The sequence below is a fragment of the Phalangium opilio genome, unplaced genomic scaffold (assembly GCF_054372755.1).
Source record: "Phalangium opilio isolate 3A_F unplaced genomic scaffold, DU_Popi_V2 ptg000061l_1, whole genome shotgun sequence".
Lineage (NCBI taxonomy): Eukaryota > Metazoa > Arthropoda > Arachnida > Opiliones > Phalangiidae > Phalangium > Phalangium opilio.
In genome coordinates, this window is record NW_028324178.1 from 11,269,169 (window position 1) to 11,288,571 (window position 19,403).

The 19,403-nt window shown below is 45.5% G+C and overlaps 65 non-coding genes across 65 annotated transcripts; all 65 read left to right on the forward strand.

Annotated features, from left to right (window-relative positions):
* The first annotated feature begins 1,137 nt into the window (after window positions 1-1,137).
* Window positions 1,138-1,209, forward strand: TRNAL-AAG (transfer RNA leucine (anticodon AAG)). The gene has a single exon. It is a non-coding gene; the product is annotated as a tRNA-Leu (tRNA).
* Window positions 1,210-1,297: 88 nt separating this feature from the next.
* Window positions 1,298-1,370, forward strand: TRNAP-AGG (transfer RNA proline (anticodon AGG)). Its single transcript has one exon. It is a non-coding gene; the product is annotated as a tRNA-Pro (tRNA).
* A 247-nt stretch (window positions 1,371-1,617) lies between these two features.
* Window positions 1,618-1,689, forward strand: TRNAP-AGG (transfer RNA proline (anticodon AGG)). The gene has a single exon. It is a non-coding gene; the product is annotated as a tRNA-Pro (tRNA).
* An 88-nt stretch (window positions 1,690-1,777) lies between these two features.
* TRNAP-UGG (transfer RNA proline (anticodon UGG)) lies at window positions 1,778-1,849 on the forward strand. Its single transcript has one exon. It is a non-coding gene; the product is annotated as a tRNA-Pro (tRNA).
* Window positions 1,850-2,257: 408 nt separating this feature from the next.
* Window positions 2,258-2,329, forward strand: TRNAP-AGG (transfer RNA proline (anticodon AGG)). The gene has a single exon. It is a non-coding gene; the product is annotated as a tRNA-Pro (tRNA).
* An 88-nt stretch (window positions 2,330-2,417) lies between these two features.
* On the forward strand, window positions 2,418-2,489 carry TRNAP-UGG (transfer RNA proline (anticodon UGG)). The gene has a single exon. It is a non-coding gene; the product is annotated as a tRNA-Pro (tRNA).
* A 248-nt stretch (window positions 2,490-2,737) lies between these two features.
* On the forward strand, window positions 2,738-2,810 carry TRNAP-AGG (transfer RNA proline (anticodon AGG)). The gene has a single exon. It is a non-coding gene; the product is annotated as a tRNA-Pro (tRNA).
* A 247-nt stretch (window positions 2,811-3,057) lies between these two features.
* TRNAP-AGG (transfer RNA proline (anticodon AGG)) lies at window positions 3,058-3,129 on the forward strand. The gene has a single exon. It is a non-coding gene; the product is annotated as a tRNA-Pro (tRNA).
* Window positions 3,130-3,217: 88 nt separating this feature from the next.
* TRNAP-UGG (transfer RNA proline (anticodon UGG)) lies at window positions 3,218-3,289 on the forward strand. Its single transcript has one exon. It is a non-coding gene; the product is annotated as a tRNA-Pro (tRNA).
* Window positions 3,290-3,697: 408 nt separating this feature from the next.
* On the forward strand, window positions 3,698-3,769 carry TRNAP-AGG (transfer RNA proline (anticodon AGG)). The gene has a single exon. It is a non-coding gene; the product is annotated as a tRNA-Pro (tRNA).
* Window positions 3,770-3,857: 88 nt separating this feature from the next.
* Window positions 3,858-3,929, forward strand: TRNAP-UGG (transfer RNA proline (anticodon UGG)). Its single transcript has one exon. It is a non-coding gene; the product is annotated as a tRNA-Pro (tRNA).
* Window positions 3,930-4,177: 248 nt separating this feature from the next.
* TRNAP-AGG (transfer RNA proline (anticodon AGG)) lies at window positions 4,178-4,250 on the forward strand. The gene has a single exon. It is a non-coding gene; the product is annotated as a tRNA-Pro (tRNA).
* Window positions 4,251-4,497: 247 nt separating this feature from the next.
* On the forward strand, window positions 4,498-4,569 carry TRNAP-AGG (transfer RNA proline (anticodon AGG)). The gene has a single exon. It is a non-coding gene; the product is annotated as a tRNA-Pro (tRNA).
* An 88-nt stretch (window positions 4,570-4,657) lies between these two features.
* On the forward strand, window positions 4,658-4,729 carry TRNAP-UGG (transfer RNA proline (anticodon UGG)). The gene has a single exon. It is a non-coding gene; the product is annotated as a tRNA-Pro (tRNA).
* A 408-nt stretch (window positions 4,730-5,137) lies between these two features.
* TRNAP-AGG (transfer RNA proline (anticodon AGG)) lies at window positions 5,138-5,210 on the forward strand. The gene has a single exon. It is a non-coding gene; the product is annotated as a tRNA-Pro (tRNA).
* A 247-nt stretch (window positions 5,211-5,457) lies between these two features.
* On the forward strand, window positions 5,458-5,529 carry TRNAP-AGG (transfer RNA proline (anticodon AGG)). Its single transcript has one exon. It is a non-coding gene; the product is annotated as a tRNA-Pro (tRNA).
* An 88-nt stretch (window positions 5,530-5,617) lies between these two features.
* TRNAP-UGG (transfer RNA proline (anticodon UGG)) lies at window positions 5,618-5,689 on the forward strand. Its single transcript has one exon. It is a non-coding gene; the product is annotated as a tRNA-Pro (tRNA).
* Window positions 5,690-5,937: 248 nt separating this feature from the next.
* TRNAP-AGG (transfer RNA proline (anticodon AGG)) lies at window positions 5,938-6,009 on the forward strand. The gene has a single exon. It is a non-coding gene; the product is annotated as a tRNA-Pro (tRNA).
* Window positions 6,010-6,097: 88 nt separating this feature from the next.
* TRNAP-UGG (transfer RNA proline (anticodon UGG)) lies at window positions 6,098-6,169 on the forward strand. Its single transcript has one exon. It is a non-coding gene; the product is annotated as a tRNA-Pro (tRNA).
* Window positions 6,170-6,417: 248 nt separating this feature from the next.
* Window positions 6,418-6,490, forward strand: TRNAP-AGG (transfer RNA proline (anticodon AGG)). The gene has a single exon. It is a non-coding gene; the product is annotated as a tRNA-Pro (tRNA).
* Window positions 6,491-6,737: 247 nt separating this feature from the next.
* Window positions 6,738-6,809, forward strand: TRNAP-AGG (transfer RNA proline (anticodon AGG)). The gene has a single exon. It is a non-coding gene; the product is annotated as a tRNA-Pro (tRNA).
* An 88-nt stretch (window positions 6,810-6,897) lies between these two features.
* Window positions 6,898-6,969, forward strand: TRNAP-AGG (transfer RNA proline (anticodon AGG)). The gene has a single exon. It is a non-coding gene; the product is annotated as a tRNA-Pro (tRNA).
* An 88-nt stretch (window positions 6,970-7,057) lies between these two features.
* TRNAP-UGG (transfer RNA proline (anticodon UGG)) lies at window positions 7,058-7,129 on the forward strand. The gene has a single exon. It is a non-coding gene; the product is annotated as a tRNA-Pro (tRNA).
* An 88-nt stretch (window positions 7,130-7,217) lies between these two features.
* TRNAP-AGG (transfer RNA proline (anticodon AGG)) lies at window positions 7,218-7,289 on the forward strand. Its single transcript has one exon. It is a non-coding gene; the product is annotated as a tRNA-Pro (tRNA).
* An 88-nt stretch (window positions 7,290-7,377) lies between these two features.
* On the forward strand, window positions 7,378-7,449 carry TRNAP-UGG (transfer RNA proline (anticodon UGG)). The gene has a single exon. It is a non-coding gene; the product is annotated as a tRNA-Pro (tRNA).
* Window positions 7,450-7,857: 408 nt separating this feature from the next.
* Window positions 7,858-7,929, forward strand: TRNAP-AGG (transfer RNA proline (anticodon AGG)). Its single transcript has one exon. It is a non-coding gene; the product is annotated as a tRNA-Pro (tRNA).
* An 88-nt stretch (window positions 7,930-8,017) lies between these two features.
* TRNAP-UGG (transfer RNA proline (anticodon UGG)) lies at window positions 8,018-8,089 on the forward strand. Its single transcript has one exon. It is a non-coding gene; the product is annotated as a tRNA-Pro (tRNA).
* A 248-nt stretch (window positions 8,090-8,337) lies between these two features.
* TRNAP-AGG (transfer RNA proline (anticodon AGG)) lies at window positions 8,338-8,409 on the forward strand. Its single transcript has one exon. It is a non-coding gene; the product is annotated as a tRNA-Pro (tRNA).
* Window positions 8,410-8,497: 88 nt separating this feature from the next.
* Window positions 8,498-8,570, forward strand: TRNAP-AGG (transfer RNA proline (anticodon AGG)). The gene has a single exon. It is a non-coding gene; the product is annotated as a tRNA-Pro (tRNA).
* A 247-nt stretch (window positions 8,571-8,817) lies between these two features.
* Window positions 8,818-8,889, forward strand: TRNAP-AGG (transfer RNA proline (anticodon AGG)). Its single transcript has one exon. It is a non-coding gene; the product is annotated as a tRNA-Pro (tRNA).
* An 88-nt stretch (window positions 8,890-8,977) lies between these two features.
* TRNAP-UGG (transfer RNA proline (anticodon UGG)) lies at window positions 8,978-9,049 on the forward strand. Its single transcript has one exon. It is a non-coding gene; the product is annotated as a tRNA-Pro (tRNA).
* An 88-nt stretch (window positions 9,050-9,137) lies between these two features.
* TRNAP-AGG (transfer RNA proline (anticodon AGG)) lies at window positions 9,138-9,210 on the forward strand. Its single transcript has one exon. It is a non-coding gene; the product is annotated as a tRNA-Pro (tRNA).
* A 1,211-nt stretch (window positions 9,211-10,421) lies between these two features.
* On the forward strand, window positions 10,422-10,493 carry TRNAL-AAG (transfer RNA leucine (anticodon AAG)). Its single transcript has one exon. It is a non-coding gene; the product is annotated as a tRNA-Leu (tRNA).
* An 88-nt stretch (window positions 10,494-10,581) lies between these two features.
* TRNAP-AGG (transfer RNA proline (anticodon AGG)) lies at window positions 10,582-10,654 on the forward strand. The gene has a single exon. It is a non-coding gene; the product is annotated as a tRNA-Pro (tRNA).
* Window positions 10,655-10,901: 247 nt separating this feature from the next.
* On the forward strand, window positions 10,902-10,973 carry TRNAP-AGG (transfer RNA proline (anticodon AGG)). Its single transcript has one exon. It is a non-coding gene; the product is annotated as a tRNA-Pro (tRNA).
* An 88-nt stretch (window positions 10,974-11,061) lies between these two features.
* On the forward strand, window positions 11,062-11,133 carry TRNAP-UGG (transfer RNA proline (anticodon UGG)). The gene has a single exon. It is a non-coding gene; the product is annotated as a tRNA-Pro (tRNA).
* Window positions 11,134-11,541: 408 nt separating this feature from the next.
* TRNAP-AGG (transfer RNA proline (anticodon AGG)) lies at window positions 11,542-11,613 on the forward strand. Its single transcript has one exon. It is a non-coding gene; the product is annotated as a tRNA-Pro (tRNA).
* Window positions 11,614-11,701: 88 nt separating this feature from the next.
* TRNAP-UGG (transfer RNA proline (anticodon UGG)) lies at window positions 11,702-11,773 on the forward strand. The gene has a single exon. It is a non-coding gene; the product is annotated as a tRNA-Pro (tRNA).
* A 408-nt stretch (window positions 11,774-12,181) lies between these two features.
* On the forward strand, window positions 12,182-12,253 carry TRNAP-AGG (transfer RNA proline (anticodon AGG)). The gene has a single exon. It is a non-coding gene; the product is annotated as a tRNA-Pro (tRNA).
* Window positions 12,254-12,341: 88 nt separating this feature from the next.
* Window positions 12,342-12,413, forward strand: TRNAP-UGG (transfer RNA proline (anticodon UGG)). The gene has a single exon. It is a non-coding gene; the product is annotated as a tRNA-Pro (tRNA).
* Window positions 12,414-12,821: 408 nt separating this feature from the next.
* TRNAP-AGG (transfer RNA proline (anticodon AGG)) lies at window positions 12,822-12,893 on the forward strand. Its single transcript has one exon. It is a non-coding gene; the product is annotated as a tRNA-Pro (tRNA).
* An 88-nt stretch (window positions 12,894-12,981) lies between these two features.
* Window positions 12,982-13,053, forward strand: TRNAP-UGG (transfer RNA proline (anticodon UGG)). The gene has a single exon. It is a non-coding gene; the product is annotated as a tRNA-Pro (tRNA).
* A 248-nt stretch (window positions 13,054-13,301) lies between these two features.
* Window positions 13,302-13,374, forward strand: TRNAP-AGG (transfer RNA proline (anticodon AGG)). Its single transcript has one exon. It is a non-coding gene; the product is annotated as a tRNA-Pro (tRNA).
* Window positions 13,375-13,621: 247 nt separating this feature from the next.
* TRNAP-AGG (transfer RNA proline (anticodon AGG)) lies at window positions 13,622-13,693 on the forward strand. Its single transcript has one exon. It is a non-coding gene; the product is annotated as a tRNA-Pro (tRNA).
* An 88-nt stretch (window positions 13,694-13,781) lies between these two features.
* TRNAP-UGG (transfer RNA proline (anticodon UGG)) lies at window positions 13,782-13,853 on the forward strand. Its single transcript has one exon. It is a non-coding gene; the product is annotated as a tRNA-Pro (tRNA).
* A 408-nt stretch (window positions 13,854-14,261) lies between these two features.
* On the forward strand, window positions 14,262-14,334 carry TRNAP-AGG (transfer RNA proline (anticodon AGG)). The gene has a single exon. It is a non-coding gene; the product is annotated as a tRNA-Pro (tRNA).
* Window positions 14,335-14,581: 247 nt separating this feature from the next.
* TRNAP-AGG (transfer RNA proline (anticodon AGG)) lies at window positions 14,582-14,653 on the forward strand. Its single transcript has one exon. It is a non-coding gene; the product is annotated as a tRNA-Pro (tRNA).
* An 88-nt stretch (window positions 14,654-14,741) lies between these two features.
* On the forward strand, window positions 14,742-14,813 carry TRNAP-UGG (transfer RNA proline (anticodon UGG)). Its single transcript has one exon. It is a non-coding gene; the product is annotated as a tRNA-Pro (tRNA).
* A 248-nt stretch (window positions 14,814-15,061) lies between these two features.
* On the forward strand, window positions 15,062-15,133 carry TRNAP-AGG (transfer RNA proline (anticodon AGG)). The gene has a single exon. It is a non-coding gene; the product is annotated as a tRNA-Pro (tRNA).
* Window positions 15,134-15,221: 88 nt separating this feature from the next.
* Window positions 15,222-15,293, forward strand: TRNAP-AGG (transfer RNA proline (anticodon AGG)). The gene has a single exon. It is a non-coding gene; the product is annotated as a tRNA-Pro (tRNA).
* An 88-nt stretch (window positions 15,294-15,381) lies between these two features.
* TRNAP-AGG (transfer RNA proline (anticodon AGG)) lies at window positions 15,382-15,454 on the forward strand. The gene has a single exon. It is a non-coding gene; the product is annotated as a tRNA-Pro (tRNA).
* A 247-nt stretch (window positions 15,455-15,701) lies between these two features.
* Window positions 15,702-15,773, forward strand: TRNAP-AGG (transfer RNA proline (anticodon AGG)). The gene has a single exon. It is a non-coding gene; the product is annotated as a tRNA-Pro (tRNA).
* An 88-nt stretch (window positions 15,774-15,861) lies between these two features.
* TRNAP-UGG (transfer RNA proline (anticodon UGG)) lies at window positions 15,862-15,933 on the forward strand. The gene has a single exon. It is a non-coding gene; the product is annotated as a tRNA-Pro (tRNA).
* A 248-nt stretch (window positions 15,934-16,181) lies between these two features.
* On the forward strand, window positions 16,182-16,254 carry TRNAP-AGG (transfer RNA proline (anticodon AGG)). The gene has a single exon. It is a non-coding gene; the product is annotated as a tRNA-Pro (tRNA).
* A 247-nt stretch (window positions 16,255-16,501) lies between these two features.
* On the forward strand, window positions 16,502-16,573 carry TRNAP-AGG (transfer RNA proline (anticodon AGG)). The gene has a single exon. It is a non-coding gene; the product is annotated as a tRNA-Pro (tRNA).
* A 248-nt stretch (window positions 16,574-16,821) lies between these two features.
* TRNAP-AGG (transfer RNA proline (anticodon AGG)) lies at window positions 16,822-16,894 on the forward strand. The gene has a single exon. It is a non-coding gene; the product is annotated as a tRNA-Pro (tRNA).
* Window positions 16,895-17,141: 247 nt separating this feature from the next.
* TRNAP-AGG (transfer RNA proline (anticodon AGG)) lies at window positions 17,142-17,213 on the forward strand. The gene has a single exon. It is a non-coding gene; the product is annotated as a tRNA-Pro (tRNA).
* An 88-nt stretch (window positions 17,214-17,301) lies between these two features.
* Window positions 17,302-17,373, forward strand: TRNAP-UGG (transfer RNA proline (anticodon UGG)). Its single transcript has one exon. It is a non-coding gene; the product is annotated as a tRNA-Pro (tRNA).
* Window positions 17,374-17,621: 248 nt separating this feature from the next.
* On the forward strand, window positions 17,622-17,693 carry TRNAP-AGG (transfer RNA proline (anticodon AGG)). Its single transcript has one exon. It is a non-coding gene; the product is annotated as a tRNA-Pro (tRNA).
* An 88-nt stretch (window positions 17,694-17,781) lies between these two features.
* On the forward strand, window positions 17,782-17,853 carry TRNAP-AGG (transfer RNA proline (anticodon AGG)). The gene has a single exon. It is a non-coding gene; the product is annotated as a tRNA-Pro (tRNA).
* An 88-nt stretch (window positions 17,854-17,941) lies between these two features.
* Window positions 17,942-18,014, forward strand: TRNAP-AGG (transfer RNA proline (anticodon AGG)). The gene has a single exon. It is a non-coding gene; the product is annotated as a tRNA-Pro (tRNA).
* A 247-nt stretch (window positions 18,015-18,261) lies between these two features.
* Window positions 18,262-18,333, forward strand: TRNAP-AGG (transfer RNA proline (anticodon AGG)). The gene has a single exon. It is a non-coding gene; the product is annotated as a tRNA-Pro (tRNA).
* Window positions 18,334-18,421: 88 nt separating this feature from the next.
* On the forward strand, window positions 18,422-18,493 carry TRNAP-UGG (transfer RNA proline (anticodon UGG)). Its single transcript has one exon. It is a non-coding gene; the product is annotated as a tRNA-Pro (tRNA).
* A 568-nt stretch (window positions 18,494-19,061) lies between these two features.
* Window positions 19,062-19,133, forward strand: TRNAP-AGG (transfer RNA proline (anticodon AGG)). The gene has a single exon. It is a non-coding gene; the product is annotated as a tRNA-Pro (tRNA).
* Window positions 19,134-19,221: 88 nt separating this feature from the next.
* Window positions 19,222-19,293, forward strand: TRNAP-UGG (transfer RNA proline (anticodon UGG)). Its single transcript has one exon. It is a non-coding gene; the product is annotated as a tRNA-Pro (tRNA).
* Window positions 19,294-19,403: the final 110 nt, after the last annotated feature.

Genomic DNA, 19,403 nt, shown 5'->3' on the forward strand with positions numbered 1-19,403 from the left:
TTATTTCATACATGGTCTGTTGTTCTAGGGGTATGATGCTCGCTTTGGGTGCGAGTGGTCCCGGGTTCAAATCCCGGACGGACCCGAGTTTTGCAGAAGTAAATTGGTGACTATTTAAATGCAACTAGTTAAATTGTAGGACTACGAGTTGAGCATGTTTCAGTGTCATACATGGTGCGTTGGTCTAGGGGTATGATACTTGCTTAGGGTGCGAGTGGTCCCGGGTTCAAATCCCGGACGGACACGAGTTTTGCAGAAGTAATTTGGTGACTATTTAAATGCAACTAGTTAAATTGTAGGACTACGAGTTGAGCATGTTTCAGTGTCATACATGATCCGTTGGTCTAGGGGTATGATACTCGCTTAGGGTGCGAGTGGTTCCGGGGTTAAAATCCCGGACGGACCCGAGTTTTTGCAGAGGTAATTTAGTGACTATTTAAATGCAACTAGTTAAATTGTAGGACTACGACTTGAGCATGTCTCGCAGTCATTCATGATCTGTTGGTCTAGGGGTATGATACTCGCTTAGGGTGTGAGTGGTCCCGGGTTCAAATCCCGGACGGACCCGAGTTTTGCAGAAGTAAATTAGTGACTATTTAAATGCAACTAGTTAAATTGTAGGACTACGAGTTGAGCATGTTTCAGTGTCTTACATGGTCCGTTGGTCTAGGGGTATGATACTCGCTTAGGGTGCGAGTGGTTCCGGGGTTAAAATCCCGGACGGACCCGAGTTTTTGCAGAGGTAATTTAGTGACTATTTAAATGCAACTAGTTAAATTGTAGGACTACGACTTGAGCATGTCTCGCAGTCATTCATGATCTGTTGGTCTAGGGGTATGATACTCGCTTAGGGTGTGAGTGGTCCCGGGTTCAAATCCCGGACGGACCCGAGTTTTGCAGAAGTAAATTAGTGACTATTTAAATGCAACTAACTACAGGGTAGGCCTATGAGTAGAGCATGTTTTAGTTTCATACATGGTCCGTTGGTCTAGGGGTACGATACTCGCTAAGGGTGCGAGTGGTCCCGGGTTCAAATCCCGGACGAACCCGAGTTTTGCAGAAGTAATTTGGTGACTATTTAAATGCAACTAGTTAAATTTTAGGACTACAAGTTGAGCATGTTTCTGTGTCATACATGGTCCGTTGGTCTAGGGGTATGATACTCGCTTAAGGTGCGAGTGGTCCCGGGTTCAAATCCCGGTTGGACCCGAGTTTTGCAGAAGTAAATTGATGACTATTTAAATGCAACTAGTTAAATTGTAGGACTACGAGTTGAGCATGTTTCAGTGTCATACATGGTCCGTTGGTCTAGGGGTATGATACTCGCTTAGGGTTCGAGTGGTCCCGGGTTCAAATCCCGGACGGACACGAGTTTTGCAGAAGTAATTTGGTGACTATTTAAATGCAACTAGTTAAATTGTAGGACTACGAGTTGAGCATGTTTCAGTGTCATACATGATCCGTTGGTCTAGGGGTATGATACTCGCTTAGGGTGCGAGTGGTCCCGGGTTAAAATCCCGGACGGACCCGAGTTTTTGCAGAGGTAATTTAGTGGCTATTTAAATGCAACTAACTACAGGGTAGGCCTATGAGTTGAGCATGTTTTACTTCATACATGGTCCGTTGGTCTAGGGGTATGATACTCGCTTAGGGTGCGAGTGGTCCCAGGTTCAAGTCCCGGACGGACCCGAGTTTTTGCAGAGGTAATTTAGTGACTATTTAAATGCAACTAACTACAGGGTAGGCCTATGAGCTGAGCATGTTTTATTTCATACATGGTCCGTTGGTCTAGGGGTATGATACTCGCTTTGGGTGCGAGTGGTTCCGGGTTCAAATCCCGGACGGACCCGAGTTTTGCAGAAGTAAATTAGTGACTATTTAAATGCAACTAGTTAAATTGTAGGACTACGACTTGAGCATGTCTCGTTGTCATTCATGATCTGTTGGTCTAGGGGTATGATACTCGCTTAGGGTGCGAGTGGTCCCGGGTTCAAATCCCGGTTGGACCCGAGTTTTGCAGAAGTAAATTGGTGACTATTTAAATGCAAATAGTTAAATTGTAGGACTACGAGTTGAGCATGTTTCAGTGTCATACATGATCCGTTGGTCTAGGGGTATAATACTCGCTTAGGGTGCGAGTGGTCCCGGGTTAAAATCCCGGACGGACCCGAGTTTTTGCAGAGGTAATTTAGTGGCTATTTAAATGCAACTAACTACAGGGTAGGCCTATGAGTTGAGCATGTTTTATTTCATACATGGTCCGTTGGTCTAGGGGTTTGATACTCGCTTAGGGTGCGAGTGGTCCCAGGTTCAAATCCCGGACGGACCCGAGTTTTTGCAGAGGTAATTTAGTGACTATTTTAATGCAACTAACTACAGGGTAGGCCTATGAGCTGAGCATGTTTTATTTCATACATGGTCCGTTGGTCTAGGGGTATGATACTCGTTTTGGGTGCGAGTGGTTCCGGGTTCAAATCCCGGACGGACCCGAGTTTTGCAGAAGTAAATTAGTGACTATTTAAATGCAACTAGTTAAATTGTAGGACTACGACTTGAGCATGTCTCGTTGTCATTCATGATCTGTTGGTCTAGGGGTATGATACTCGCTTAGGGTGCGAGTGGTCCCGGGTTCAAATCCCGGTTGGACCCGAGTTTTGCAGAAGTAAATTGGTGACTATTTAAATGCAACTAGTTAAATTGTAGGACTACGAGTTGAGCATGTTTCAGTGTCATACATGGTCCGCTGGTCTAGGGGTATGATACTCGCTTAGGGTGCGAGTGGTCCCGGGTTCAAATCCCGGACGGACACGAGTTTTGCAGAAGTAATTTGGTGACTATTTAAATGCAACTAGTTAAATTGTAGGACTACGAGTTGAGCATGTTTCAGTGTCATACATGATCCGTTGGTCTAGGGGTATAATACTCGCTTAGGGTGCGAGTGGTCCCGGGTTAAAATCCCGGACGGACCCGAGTTTTTGCAGAGGTAATTTAGTGGCTATTTAAATGCAACTAACTACAGGGTAGGCCTATGAGTTGAGCATGTTTTACTTCATACATGGTCCGTTGGTCTAGGGGTATGATACTCGCTTAGGGTGCGAGTGGTCCCAGGTTCAAATCCCGGACGGACCCGAGTTTTTGCAGAGGTAATTTAGTGACTATTTAAATGCAACTAACTACAGGGTAGGCCTATGAGCTGAGCATGTTTTATTTCATACATGGTCCGTTGGTCTAGGGGTATGATACTCGCTTTGGGTGCGAGTGGTTCCGGGTTCAAATCCCGGACGGACCCGAGTTTTGCAGAAGTAAATTAGTGACTATTTAAATGCAACTAGTTAAATTGTAGGACTACGACTTGAGCATGTCTCGTTGTCATTCATGATCTGTTGGTCTAGGGGTATGATACTCGCTTAGGGTGCGAGTGGTCCCGGGTTCAAATCCCGGACGAACCCGAGTTTTGCAGAAGTAAATTGGTGACTATTTAAATGCAACTAGTTAAATTGTAGGACTACGAGTTGAGCATGTTTCAGTGTCATACATGATCCGTTGGTCTAGGGGTATAATACTCGCTTAGGGTGCGAGTGGTCCCGGGTTAAAATCCCGGACGGACCCGAGTTTTTGCAGAGGTAATTTAGTGGCTATTTAAATGCAACTAACTACAGGGTAGGCCTATGAGTTGAGCATGTTTTGTTTCATACATGGTCCGTTGGTCTAGGGGTATGATACTCGCTTAGGGTGCGAGTGGTCCCAGGTTCAAATCCCGGACGGACCCGAGTTTTTGCAGAGGTAATTTAGTGACTATTTAAATGCAACTAACTACAGGGTAGGCCTATGAGCTGAGCATGTTTTATTTCATACATGGTCCGTTGGTCTAGGGGTATGATACTCGCTTTGGGTGCGAGTGGTTCCGGGTTCAAATCCCGGACGGACCCGAGTTTTGCAGAAGTAAATTAGTGACTATTTAAATGCAACTAGTTAAATTGTAGGACTACGACTTGAGCATGTCTCGTTGTCATTCATGATCTGTTGGTCTAGGGGTATGATACTCGCTTAGGGTGCGAGTGGTCCCGGGTTCAAATCCCGGTTGGACCCGAGTTTTGCAGAAGTAAATTGGTGACTATTTAAATGCAACTAGTTAAATTGTAGGACTACGAGTTGAGCATGTTTCAGTGTCATACATGGTCCGCTGGTCTAGGGGTATGATACTCGCTTAGGGTGCGAGTGGTCCCGGGTTCAAATCCCGGACGGACACGAGTTTTGCAGAAGTAATTTGGTGACTATTTAAATGCAACTAGTTAAATTGTAGGACTACGAGTTGAGCATGTTTCAGTGTCATACATGATCCGTTGGTCTAGGGGTATGATACTCGCTTAGGGTGCGAGTGGTCCCGGGTTAAAATCCCGGACGGACCCGAGTTTTTGCAGAGGTAATTTAGTGGCTATTTAAATGCAACTAACTACAGGGTAGGCCTATGAGTTGAGCATGTTTTATTTCATACATGGTCCGTTGGTCTAGGGGTATGATACTCGCTTAGGGTGCGAGTGGTCCCAGGTTCAAATCCCGGACGGACCCGAGTTTTTGCAGAGGTAATTTAGTGACTATTTAAATGCAACTAACTACAGGGTAGGCCTATGAGCTGAGCATGTTTTATTTCATACATGGTCCGTTGGTCTAGGGGTATGATACTCGCTTTGGGTGCGAGTGGTTCCGGGTTCAAATCCCGGACGGACCCGAGTTTTGCAGAAGTAAATTAGTGACTATTTAAATGCAAATAGTTAAATTGTAGGACTACGACTTGAGCATGTCTCGTTGTCATTCATGATCTGTTGGTCTAGGGGTATGATACTCGCTTAGGGTGCGAGTGGTCCCGGGTTCAAATCCCGGACTAACCCGAGTTTTGCAGAAGTAATTTGGTGACTATTTAAATGCAACTAGTTAAATTGTAGGACTACGAGTTGAGCATGTTTCTGTGTCATACATGGTCCGTTGGTCTAGGGGTATGAAACTCGCTTAGGGTGCGAGTGGTCCCGGGTTCAAATCCCGGTTGGACCCGAGTTTTGCAGAAGTAAATTGGTGACTATTTAAATGCAACTAGTTAAATTGTAGGACTACGAGTTGAGCATGTTTCAGTGTCATACATGGTCCGCTGGTCTAGGGGTATGATACTCGCTTAGGGTGCGAGTGGTCCCGGGTTCAAATCCCGGACGGACACGAGTTTTGCAGAAGTAATTTGATGAGTATTTAAATGCAACTAGTTAAATTGTAGGACTACGAGTTGAGCATGTTTCAGTGTCATACATGATCCGTTGGTCTAGGGGTATGATACTCGCTTAGGGTGCGCGTGGTCCCGGGTTAAAATCCCGGACGGACCCGAGTTTTTGCAGAGGTAATTTAGTGGCTATTTAAATGCAACTAACTACAGGGTAGGCCTATGAGTTGAGCATGTTTTATTTCATACATGGTCCGTTGGTCTAGGGGTATGATACTCGCTTAGGGTGCGAGTGGTCCCAGGTTCAAATCCCGGACGGACCCGAGTTTTTGCAGAGGTAATTTAGTGACTATTTAAATGCAACTAACTACAGGGTAGGCCTATGAGCTGAGCATGTTTTATTTCATACATGGTCCGTTGGTCTAGGGGTATGATACTCGCTTTGGGTGCGAGTGGTTCCGGGTTCAAATCCCGGACGGACCCGAGTTTTGCAGAAGTAAATTAGTGACTATTTAAATGCAACTAGTTAAATTGTAGGACTACGACTTGAGCATGTCTCGTTGCCATTCATGATCTGTTGGTCTAGGGGTATGATACTCGCTTAGGGTGCGAGTGGTCCCGGGTTCAAATCCCGGACTAACCCGAGTTTTGCAGAAGTAATTTGGTGACTATTTAAATGCAACTAGTTAAATTGTAGGACTACGAGTTGAGCATGTTTCTGTGTCATACATGGTCCGTTGGTCTAGGGGTATGATACTCGCTTAGGGTGCGAGTGGTCCCAGGTTCAAGTCCCGGACGGACCCGAGTTTTTGCAGAGGTAATTTAGTGACTATTTAAATGCAACTAACTACAGGGTAGGCCTATGAGCTGAGCATGTTTTATTTCATACATGGTCCGTTGGTCTAGGGGTATGATACTCGCTTTGGGTGCGAGTGGTTCCGGGTTCAAATCCCGGACGGACCCGAGTTTTGCAGAAGTAAATTAGTGACTATTTAAATGCAACTAGTTAAATTGTAGGACTACGACTTGAGCATGTCTCGTTGCCATTCATGATCTGTTGGTCTAGGGGTATGATACTCGCTTAGGGTGCGAGTGGTCCCGGGTTCAAATCCCGGTTGGACCCGAGTTTTGCAGAAGTAAATTGGTGACTATTTAAATGCAACTAGTTAAATTGTAGGACTACGAGTTGAGCATGTTTCAGTGTCATACATGGTCCGCTGGTCTAGGGGTATGATACTCGCTTAGGATGCGAGTGGTCCCGGGTTCAAATCCCGGACGGACACGAGTTTTGCAGAAGTAATTTGGTGACTATTTAAATGCAACTAGTTAAATTGTAGGACTACGAGTTGAGCATGTTTCAGTGTCATACATGATCCGTTGGTCTAGGGGTATAATACTCGCTTAGGGTGCGAGTGGTCCCGGGTTAAAATCCCGGACGGACCCGAGTTTTTGCAGAGGTAATTTAGTGGCTATTTAAATGCAACTAACTACAGGGTAGGCCTATGAGTTGAGCATGTTTTATTTCATACATGGTCCGTTGGTCTAGGGGTATGATACTCGCTTAGGGTGCGAGTGGTCCCAGGTTCAAATCCCGGACGGACCCGAGTTTTTGCAGAGGTAATTTAGTGACTATTTAAATGCAACTAACTACAGGGTAGGCCTATGAGCTGAGCATGTTTTATTTCATACATGGTCCGTTGGTCTAGGGGTATGATACTCGCTTAGGGTGCGAGTGGTCCCAGGTTCAAATCCCGGACGGACCCGAGTTTTTGCAGAGGTAATTTAGTGACTATTTAAATGCAACTAACTACAGGGTAGGCCTATGAGCTGAGCATGTTTTATTTCATACATGGTCCGTTGGTCTAGGGGTATGATACTCGCTTTGGGTGCGAGTGGTCCCGGGTTAAAATCCCGGACGGACCCGAGTTTTTGCAGAGGTAATTTAGTGGCTATTTAAATGCAACTAACTACAGGGTAGGCCTATGAGTTGAGCATGTTTTATTTCATACATGGTCCGTTGGTCTAGGGGTATGATACTCGCTTAGGGTGCGAGTGGTCCCAGGTTCAAATCCCGGACGGACCCGAGTTTTTGCAGAGGTAATTTAGTGACTATTTAAATGCAACTAACTACAGGGTAGGCCTATGAGCTGAGCATGTTTTATTTCATACATGGTCCGTTGGTCTAGGGGTATGATACTCGCTTTGGGTGCGAGTGGTTCCGGGTTCAAATCCCGGACGGACCCGAGTTTTGCAGAAGTAAATTAGTGACTATTTAAATGCAACTAGTTAAATTGTAGGACTACGACTTGAGCATGTCTCGTTGTCATTCATGATCTGTTGGTCTAGGGGTATGATACTCGCTTAGGGTGCGAGTGGTCCCGGATTCAAATCCCGGTTGGACCCGAGTTTTGCAGAAGTAAATTGGTGACTATTTAAATGCAACTAGTTAAATTGTAGGACTACGAGTTGAGCATGTTTCAGTGTCATACATGATCCGTTGGTCTAGGGGTATAATACTCGCTTAGGGTGCGAGTGGTCCCGGGTTAAAATCCCGGACGGACCCGAGTATTTGCAGAGGTAATTTAGTGGCTATTTAAATGCAACTAACTACAGGGTAGGCCTATGAGTTGAGCATGTTTTATTTCATACATGGTCCGTTGGTCTAGGGGTATGATACTCGCTTAGGGTGCGAGTGGTCCCAGGTTCAAATCCCGGACGGACCCGAGTTTTTGCAGAGGTAATTTAGTGACTATTTAAATGCAACTAACTACAGGGTAGGCCTATGAGCTGAGCATGTTTTATTTCATACATGGTCCGTTGGTCTAGGGGTATGATACTCGCTTTGGGTGCGAGTGGTTCCGGGTTCAAATCCCGGACGGACCCGAGTTTTGCAGAAGTAAATTAGTGACTATTTAAATGCAACTAGTTAAATTGTAGGACTACGACTTGAGCATGTCTCGTTGTCATTCATGATCTGTTGGTCTAGGGGTATGATACTCGCTTAGGGTGCGAGTGGTCCCGGGTTCAAATCCCGGACGAACCCGAGTTTTGCAGAAGTAATTTGGTGACTATTTAAATGCAACTAGTTAAATTGTAGGACTACGAGTTGAGCATGTTTCTGTGTCATACATGGTCCGTTGGTCTAGGGGTATGATACTCGCTTAGGGTGCGAGTGGTCCCGGGTTCAAATCCCGGTTGGACCCGAGTTTTGCAGAAGTAAATTGGTGACTATTTAAATGCAACTAGTTAAATTGTTGGACTACGAGTTGAGCATGTTTCAGTGTCATACATGGTCCGCTGGTCTAGGGGTATGATACTCGCTTAGGGTGCGAGTGGTCCCGGGTTCAAATCCCGGACGGACACGAGTTTTGCAGAAGTAATTTGGTGAGTATTTAAATGCAACTAGTTAAATTGTAGGACTACGAGTTGAGCATGTTTCAGTGTCATACATGATCCGTTGGTCTAGGGGTATGATACTCGCTTAGGGTGCGCGTGGTCCCGGGTTAAAATCCCGGACGGACCCGAGTTTTTGCAGAGGTAATTTAGTGGCTATTTAAATGCAACTAACTACAGGGTAGGCCTATGAGTTGAGCATGTTTTATTTCATACATGGTCCGTTGGTCTAGGGGTATGATACTCGCTTAGGGTGCGAGTGGTCCCAGGTTCAAATCCCGGACGGACCCGAGTTTTTGCAGAGGTAATTTAGTGACTATTTAAATGCAACTAACTACAGGGTAGGCCTATGAGCTGAGCATGTTTTATTTCATACATGGTCCGTTGGTCTAGGGGTATGATACTCGCTTTGGGTGCGAGTGGTTCCGGGTTCAAATCCCGGACGGACCCGAGTTTTGCAGAAGTAAATTAGTGACTATTTAAATGCAACTAGTTAAATTGTAGGACTACGACTTGAGCATGTCTCGTTGTCATTCATGATCTGTTGGTCTAGGGGTATGATACTCGCTTAGGGTGCGAGTGGTCCCGGGTTCAAATCCCGGACGGAACCGAGTTTTTGCAGAGGTAAATTAGTGACTATTTAAATGCAACTAACTACAGGGTAGGCATATGAGTTGAGCATGTTTTATTTCATACATGGTCTGTTGTTCTAGGGGTATGATGCTCGCTTTGGGTGCGAGTGGTCCCGGGTTCAAATCCCGGACGGACCCGAGTTTTGCAGAAGTAAATTGGTGACTATTTAAATGCAACTAGTTAAATTGTAGGACTACGAGTTGAGCATGTTTCAGTGTCATACATGGTGCGTTGGTCTAGGGGTATGATACTTGCTTAGGGTGCGAGTGGTCCCGGGTTCAAATCCCGGACGGACACGAGTTTTGCAGAAGTAATTTGGTGACTATTTAAATGCAACTAGTTAAATTGTAGGACTACGAGTTGAGCATGTTTCAGTGTCATACATGATCCGTTGGTCTAGGGGTATGATACTCGCTTAGGGTGCGAGTGGTTCCGGGGTTAAAATCCCGGACGGACCCGAGTTTTTGCAGAGGTAATTTAGTGACTATTTAAATGCAACTAGTTAAATTGTAGGACTACGACTTGAGCATGTCTCGCAGTCATTCATGATCTGTTGGTCTAGGGGTATGATACTCGCTTAGGGTGTGAGTGGTCCCGGGTTCAAATCCCGGACGGACCCGAGTTTTGCAGAAGTAAATTAGTGACTATTTAAATGCAACTAGTTAAATTGTAGGACTACGAGTTGAGCATGTTTCAGTGTCTTACATGGTCCGTTGGTCTAGGGGTATGATACTCGCTTAGGGTGCGAGTGGTTCCGGGGTTAAAATCCCGGACGGACCCGAGTTTTTGCAGAGGTAATTTAGTGACTATTTAAATGCAACTAGTTAAATTGTAGGACTACGACTTGAGCATGTCTCGCAGTCATTCATGATCTGTTGGTCTAGGGGTATGATACTCGCTTAGGGTGTGAGTGGTCCCGGGTTCAAATCCCGGACGGACCCGAGTTTTGCAGAAGTAAATTAGTGACTATTTAAATGCAACTAACTACAGGGTAGGCCTATGAGTAGAGCATGTTTTAGTTTCATACATGGTCCGTTGGTCTAGGGGTACGATACTCGCTAAGGGTGCGAGTGGTCCCGGGTTCAAATCCCGGACGAACCCGAGTTTTGCAGAAGTAATTTGGTGACTATTTAAATGCAACTAGTTAAATTTTAGGACTACAAGTTGAGCATGTTTCTGTGTCATACATGGTCCGTTGGTCTAGGGGTATGATACTCGCTTAAGGTGCGAGTGGTCCCGGGTTCAAATCCCGGTTGGACCCGAGTTTTGCAGAAGTAAATTGGTGACTATTTAAATGCAACTAGTTAAATTGTAGGACTACGAGTTGAGCATGTTTCAGTGTCATACATGGTCCGTTGGTCTAGGGGTATGATACTCGCTTAGGGTTCGAGTGGTCCCGGGTTCAAATCCCGGACGGACACGAGTTTTGCAGAAGTAATTTGGTGACTATTTAAATGCAACTAGTTAAATTGTAGGACTACGAGTTGAGCATGTTTCAGTGTCATACATGATCCGTTGGTCTAGGGGTATGATACTCGCTTAGGGTGCGAGTGGTCCCGGGTTAAAATCCCGGACGGACCCGAGTTTTTGCAGAGGTAATTTAGTGGCTATTTAAATGCAACTAACTACAGGGTAGGCCTATGAGTTGAGCATGTTTTACTTCATACATGGTCCGTTGGTCTAGGGGTATGATACTCGCTTAGGGTGCGAGTGGTCCCAGGTTCAAGTCCCGGACGGACCCGAGTTTTTGCAGAGGTAATTTAGTGACTATTTAAATGCAACTAACTACAGGGTAGGCCTATGAGCTGAGCATGTTTTATTTCATACATGGTCCGTTGGTCTAGGGGTATGATACTCGCTTTGGGTGCGAGTGGTTCCGGGTTCAAATCCCGGACGGACCCGAGTTTTGCAGAAGTAAATTAGTGACTATTTAAATGCAACTAGTTAAATTGTAGGACTACGACTTGAGCATGTCTCGTTGTCATTCATGATCTGTTGGTCTAGGGGTATGATACTCGCTTAGGGTGCGAGTGGTCCCGGGTTCAAATCCCGGTTGGACCCGAGTTTTGCAGAAGTAAATTGGTGACTATTTAAATGCAAATAGTTAAATTGTAGGACTACGAGTTGAGCATGTTTCAGTGTCATACATGATCCGTTGGTCTAGGGGTATAATACTCGCTTAGGGTGCGAGTGGTCCCGGGTTAAAATCCCGGACGGACCCGAGTTTTTGCAGAGGTAATTTAGTGGCTATTTAAATGCAACTAACTACAGGGTAGGCCTATGAGTTGAGCATGTTTTATTTCATACATGGTCCGTTGGTCTAGGGGTTTGATACTCGCTTAGGGTGCGAGTGGTCCCAGGTTCAAATCCCGGACGGACCCGAGTTTTTGCAGAGGTAATTTAGTGACTATTTAAATGCAACTAACTACAGGGTAGGCCTATGAGCTGAGCATGTTTTATTTCATACATGGTCCGTTGGTCTAGGGGTATGATACTCGTTTTGGGTGCGAGTGGTTCCGGGTTCAAATCCCGGACGGACCCGAGTTTTGCAGAAGTAAATTAGTGACTATTTAAATGCAACTAGTTAAATTGTAGGACTACGACTTGAGCATGTCTCGTTGTCATTCATGATCTGTTGGTCTAGGGGTATGATACTCGCTTAGGGTGCGAGTGGTCCCGGGTTCAAATCCCGGTTGGACCCGAGTTTTGCAGAAGTAAATTGGTGACTATTTAAATGCAACTAGTTAAATTGTAGGACTACGAGTTGAGCATGTTTCAGTGTCATACATGATCCGTTGGTCTAGGGGTATAATACTCGCTTAGGGTGCGAGTGGTCCCGGGTTAAAATCCCGGACGGACCCGAGTTTTTGCAGAGGTAATTTAGTGGCTATTTAAATGCAACTAACTACAGGGTAGGCCTATGAGTTGAGCATGTTTTACTTCATACATGGTCCGTTGGTCTAGGGGTATGATACTCGCTTAGGGTGCGAGTGGTCCCAGGTTCAAATCCCGGACGGACCCGAGTTTTTGCAGAGGTAATTTAGTGACTATTTAAATGCAACTAACTACAGGGTAGGCCTATGAGCTGAGCATGTTTTATTTCATACATGGTCCGTTGGTCTAGGGGTATGATACTCGCTTTGGGTGCGAGTGGTTCCGGGTTCAAATCCCGGACGGACCCGAGTTTTGCAGAAGTAAATTAGTGACTATTTAAATGCAACTAGTTAAATTGTAGGACTACGACTTGAGCATGTCTCGTTGTCATTCATGATCTGTTGGTCTAGGGGTATGATACTCGCTTAGGGTGCGAGTGGTCCCGGGTTCAAATCCCGGACGAACCCGAGTTTTGCAGAAGTAAATTGGTGACTATTTAAATGCAACTAGTTAAATTGTAGGACTACGAGTTGAGCATGTTTCAGTGTCATACATGATCCGTTGGTCTAGGGGTATAATACTCGCTTAGGGTGCGAGTGGTCCCGGGTTAAAATCCCGGACGGACCCGAGTTTTTGCAGAGGTAATTTAGTGGCTATTTAAATGCAACTAACTACAGGGTAGGCCTATGAGTTGAGCATGTTTTGTTTCATACATGGTCCGTTGGTCTAGGGGTATGATACTCGCTTAGGGTGCGAGTGGTCCCAGGTTCAAATCCCGGACGGACCCGAGTTTTTGCAGAGGTAATTTAGTGACTATTTAAATGCAACTAACTACAGGGTAGGCCTATGAGCTGAGCATGTTTTATTTCATACATGGTCCGTTGGTCTAGGGGTATGATACTCGCTTTGGGTGCGAGTGGTTCCGGGTTCAAATCCCGGACGGACCCGAGTTTTGCAGAAGTAAATTAGTGACTATTTAAATGCAACTAGTTAAATTGTAGGACTACGACTTGAGCATGTCTCGTTGTCATTCATGATCTGTTGGTCTAGGGGTATGATACTCGCTTAGGGTGCGAGTGGTCCCGGGTTCAAATCCCGGTTGGACCCGAGTTTTGCAGAAGTAAATTGGTGACTATTTAAATGCAACTAGTTAAATTGTAGGACTACGAGTTGAGCATGTTTCAGTGTCATACATGGTCCGCTGGTCTAGGGGTATGATACTCGCTTAGGGTGCGAGTGGTCCCGGGTTCAAATCCCGGACGGACACGAGTTTTGCAGAAGTAATTTGGTGACTATTTAAATGCAACTAGTTAAATTGTAGGACTACGAGTTGAGCATGTTTCAGTGTCATACATGATCCGTTGGTCTAGGGGTATGATACTCGCTTAGGGTGCGAGTGGTCCCGGGTTAAAATCCCGGACGGACCCGAGTTTTTGCAGAGGTAATTTAGTGGCTATTTAAATGCAACTAACTACAGGGTAGGCCTATGAGTTGAGCATGTTTTATTTCATACATGGTCCGTTGGTCTAGGGGTATGATACTCGCTTAGGGTGCGAGTGGTCCCAGGTTCAAATCCCGGACGGACCCGAGTTTTTGCAGAGGTAATTTAGTGACTATTTAAATGCAACTAACTACAGGGTAGGCCTATGAGCTGAGCATGTTTTATTTCATACATGGTCCGTTGGTCTAGGGGTATGATACTCGCTTTGGGTGCGAGTGGTTCCGGGTTCAAATCCCGGACGGACCCGAGTTTTGCAGAAGTAAATTAGTGACTATTTAAATGCAAATAGTTAAATTGTAGGACTACGACTTGAGCATGTCTCGTTGTCATTCATGATCTGTTGGTCTAGGGGTATGATACTCGCTTAGGGTGCGAGTGGTCCCGGGTTCAAATCCCGGACTAACCCGAGTTTTGCAGAAGTAATTTGGTGACTATTTAAATGCAACTAGTTAAATTGTAGGACTACGAGTTGAGCATGTTTCTGTGTCATACATGGTCCGTTGGTCTAGGGGTATGAAACTCGCTTAGGGTGCGAGTGGTCCCGGGTTCAAATCCCGGTTGGACCCGAGTTTTGCAGAAGTAAATTGGTGACTATTTAAATGCAACTAGTTAAATTGTAGGACTACGAGTTGAGCATGTTTCAGTGTCATACATGGTCCGCTGGTCTAGGGGTATGATACTCGCTTAGGGTGCGAGTGGTCCCGGGTTCAAATCCCGGACGGACACGAGTTTTGCAGAAGTAATTTGATGAGTATTTAAATGCAACTAGTTAAATTGTAGGACTACGAGTTGAGCATGTTTCAGTGTCATACATGATCCGTTGGTCTAGGGGTATGATACTCGCTTAGGGTGCGCGTGGTCCCGGGTTAAAATCCCGGACGGACCCGAGTTTTTGCAGAGGTAATTTAGTGGCTATTTAAATGCAACTAACTACAGGGTAGGCCTATGAGTTGAGCATGTTTTATTTCATACATGGTCCGTTGGTCTAGGGGTATGATACTCGCTTAGGGTGCGAGTGGTCCCAGGTTCAAATCCCGGACGGACCCGAGTTTTTGCAGAGGTAATTTAGTGACTATTTAAATGCAACTAACTACAGGGTAGGCCTATGAGCTGAGCATGTTTTATTTCATACATGGTCCGTTGGTCTAGGGGTATGATACTCGCTTTGGGTGCGAGTGGTTCCGGGTTCAAATCCCGGACGGACCCGAGTTTTGCAGAAGTAAATTAGTGACTATTTAAATGCAACTAGTTAAATTGTAGGACTACGACTTGAGCATGTCTCGTTGCCATTCATGATCTGTTGGTCTAGGGGTATGATACTCGCTTAGGGTGCGAGTGGTCCCGGGTTCAAATCCCGGACTAACCCGAGTTTTGCAGAAGTAATTTGGTGACTATTTAAATGCAACTAGTTAAATTGTAGGACTACGAGTTGAGCATGTTTCTGTGTCATACATGGTCCGTTGGTCTAGGGGTATGATACTCGCTTAGGGTGCGAGTGGTCCCGGGTTCAAATCCCGGTTGGACCCGAGTTTTGCAGAAGTAATTTGGTGACTATTTAAATGCAACTAGTTAAATTGTAGGACTACGAGTTGAGCATGTTTCTGTGTCATACATGGTCCGTTGGTCTAGGGGTATGATACTCGCTTAGGGTGCGAGTGGTCCCGGGTTCAAATCCCGGTTGGACCCGAGTTTTGCAGAAGTAAATTGGTGACTATTTAAATGCAACTAGTTAAATTGTAGGACTACGAGTTGAGCATGTTTCAGTGTCATACATGGTCCGCTGGTCTAGGGGTATGATACTCGCTTAGGGTGCGAGTGGTCCCGGGTTCAAATCCCGGACGGACACGAGTTTTGCAGAAGTAATTTGGTGAGTATTTAAATGCAACTAGTTAAATTGTAGGACTACGAGTTGAGCATGTTTCAGTGTCATACATGATCCGTTGGTCTAGGGGTATGATACTCGCTTAGGGTGCGCGTGGTCCCGGGTTAAAATCCCGGACGGACCCGAGTTTTTGCAGAGGTAATTTAGTGGCTATTTAAATGCAACTAACTACAGGGTAGGCCTATGAGTTGAGCATGTTTTATTTCATACATGGTCCGTTGGTCTAGGGGTATGATACTCGCTTAGGGTGCGAGTGGTCCCAGGTTCAAATCCCGGACGGACCCGAGTTTTTGCAGAGGTAATTTAGTGACTATTTAAATGCAACTAACTACAGGGTAGGCCTATGAGCTGAGCATGTTTTATTTCATACATGGTCCGTTGGTCTAGGGGTATGATACTCGCTTTGGGTGCGAGTGGTTCCGGGTTCAAATCCCGGACGGACCCGAGTTTTGCAGAAGTAAATTAGTGACTATTTAAATGCAACTAGTTAAATTGTAGGACTACGACTTGAGCATGTCTCGTTGCCATTCATGATCTGTTGGTCTAGGGGTATGATACTCGCTTAGGGTGCGAGTGGTCCCGGGTTCAAATCCCGGTTGGACCCGAGTTTTGCAGAAGTAAATTGGTGACTATTTAAATGCAACTAGTTAAATTGTAGGACTACGAGTTGAGCATGTTTCAGTGTCATACATGGTCCGCTGGTCTAGGGGTATGATACTCGCTTAGGGTGCGAGTGGTCCCGGGTTCAAATCCCGGACGGACACGAGTTTTGCAGAAGTAATTTGGTGACTATTTAAATGCAACTAGTTAAATTGTAGGACTACGAGTTGAGCATGTTTCAGTGTCATACATGATCCGTTGGTCTAGGGTTATGATACTCGCTTAGGGTGCGAGTGGTCCCGGGTTAAAATCCCGGACGGACCCGAGTTTTTGCAGAGGTAATTTAGTGGCTATTTAAATGCAACTAACTACAGGGTAGGCCTATGAGTTGAGCATGTTTTATTTCATACATGGTCCGTTGGTCTAGGGGTATGATACTCGCTTAGGGTGCGAGTGGTCCCAGGTTCAAATCCCGGACGGACCCGAGTTTTTGCAGAGGTAATTTAGTGACTATTTAAATGCAACTAACTACAGGGTAGGCCTATGAGCTGAGCATGTTTTATTTCATACATGGTCCGTTGGTCTAGGGGTATGATACTCGCTTAGGGTGCGAGTGTTCCCGGGTTCAAATCCCGGTTGGACCCGAGTTTTGCAGAAGTAAATTGGTGACTATTTAAATGCAACTAGTTAAATTGTAGGACTACGAGTTGAGCATGTTTCAGTGTCATACATGGTCCGCTGGTCTAGGGGTATGATACTCGCTTAGGGTGCGAGTGGTCCCGGGTTCAAATCCCGGACGGACACGAGTTTTGCAGAAGTAATTTGGTGACTATTTAAATGCAACTAGTTAAATTGTAGGACTACGAGTTGAGCATGTTTCAGTGTCATACATGATCCGTTGGTCTAGGGTTATGATACTCGCTTAGGGTGCGAGTGGTCCCGGGTTAAAATCCCGGACGGACCCGAGTTTTTGCAGAGGTAATTTAGTGGCTATTTAAATGCAACTAACTACAGGGTAGGCCTATGAGTTGAGCATGTTTTATTTCATACATGGTCCGTTGGTCTAGGGGTATGATACTCGCTTAGGGTGCGAGTGGTCCCAGGTTCAAATCCCGGACGGACCCGAGTTTTTGCAGAGGTAATTTAGTGACTATTTAAATGCAACTAACTACAGGGTAGGCCTATGAGCTGAGCATGTTTTATTTCATACATGGTCCGTTGGTCTAGGGGTATGATACTCGCTTTGGGTGCGAGTGGTTCCGGGTTCAAATCCCGGACGGACCCGAGTTTTGCAGAAGTAAATTAGTGACTATTTAAATGCAACTAGTTAAATTGTAGGACTACGACTTGAGCATGTCTCGTTGTCATTCATGATCTGTTGGTCTAGGGGTATGATACTCGCTTAGGGTGCGAGTGGTCCCGGGTTCAAATCCCGGACTAACCCGAGTTTTGCAGAAGTAATTTGGTGACTATTTAAATGCAACTAGTTAAATTGTAGGACTACGAGTTGAGCATGTTTCTGTGTCATACATGGTCCGTTGGTCTAGGGGTATGATACTCGCTTAGGGTGCGAGTGGTCCCGGGTTCAAATCCCGGTTGGACCCGAGTTTTGCAGAAGTAATTTGGTGACTATTTAAATGCAACTAGTTAAATTGTAGGACTACGAGTTGAGCATGTTTCTGTGTCATACATGGTCCGTTGGTCTAGGGGTATGATACTCGCTTAGGGTGCGAGTGGTCCCGGGTTCAAATCCCGGTTGGACCCGAGTTTTGCAGAAGTAAATTGGTGACTATTTAAATGCAACTAGTTAAATTGTAGGACTACGAGTTGAGCATGTTTCAGTGTCATACATGGTCCGCTGGTCTAGGGGTATGATACTCGCTTAGGGTGCGAGTGGTCCCGGGTTCAAATCCCGGACGGACACGAGTTTTGCAGAAGTAATTTGGTGAGTATTTAAATGCAACTAGTTAAATTGTAGGACTACGAGTTGAGCATGTTTCAGTGTCATACATGATCCGTTGGTCTAGGGGTATGATACTCGCTTAGGGTGCGCGTGGTCCCGGGTTAAAATCCCGGACGGACCCGAGTTTTTGCAGAGGTAATTTAGTGGCTATTTAAATGCAACTAACTACAGGGTAGGCCTATGAGTTGAGCATGTTTTATTTCATACATGGTCCGTTGGTCTAGGGGTATGATACTCGCTTAGGGTGCGAGTGGTCCCAGGTTCAAATCCCGGACGGACCCGAGTTTTTGCAGAGGTAATTTAGTGACTATTTAAATGCAACTAACTACAGGGTAGGCCTATGAGCTGAGCATGTTTTATTTCATACATGGTCCGTTGGTCTAGGGGTATGATACTCGCTTTGGGTGCGAGTGGTTCCGGGTTCAAATCCCGGACGGACCCGAGTTTTGCAGAAGTAAATTAGTGACTATTTAAATGCAACTAGTTAAATTGTAGGACTACGACTTGAGCATGTCTCGTTGCCATTCATGATCTGTTGGTCTAGGGGTATGATACTCGCTTAGGGTGCGAGTGGTCCCGGGTTCAAATCCCGGTTGGACCCGAGTTTTGCAGAAGTAAATTGGTGACTATTTAAATGCAACTAGTTAAATTGTAGGACTACGAGTTGAGCATGTTTCAGTGTCATACATGGTACGCTGGTCTAGGGGTATGATACTCGCTTAGGGTGCGAGTGGTCCCGGGTTCAAATCCCGGACGGACACGAGTTTTGCAGAAGTAATTTGGTGACTATTTAAATGCAACTAGTTAAATTGTAGGACTACGAGTTGAGCATGTTTCAGTGTCATACATGATCCGTTGGTCTAGGGTTATGATACTCGCTTAGGGTGCGAGTGGTCCCGGGTTAAAATCCCGGACGGACCCGAGTTTTTGCAGAGGTAATTTAGTGGCTATTTAAATGCAACTAACTACAGGGTAGGCCTATGAGTTGAGCATGTTTTATTTCATACATGGTCCGTTGGTCTAGGGGTATGATACTCGCTTAGGGTGCGAGTGGTCCCAGGTTCAAATCCCGGACGGACCCGAGTTTTTGCAGAGGTAATTTAGTGACTATTTAAATGCAACTAACTACAGGGTAGGCCTATGAGCTGAGCATGTTTTATTTCATACATGGTCCGTTGGTCTAGGGGTATGATACTCGCTTTGGGTGCGAGTGGTTCCGGGTTCAAATCCCGGACGGACCCGAGTTTTGCAGAAGTAAATTAGTGACTATTTAAATGCAACTAGTTAAATTGTAGGACTACGACTTGAGCATGTCTCGTTGTCATTCATGATCTGTTGGTCTAGGGGTATG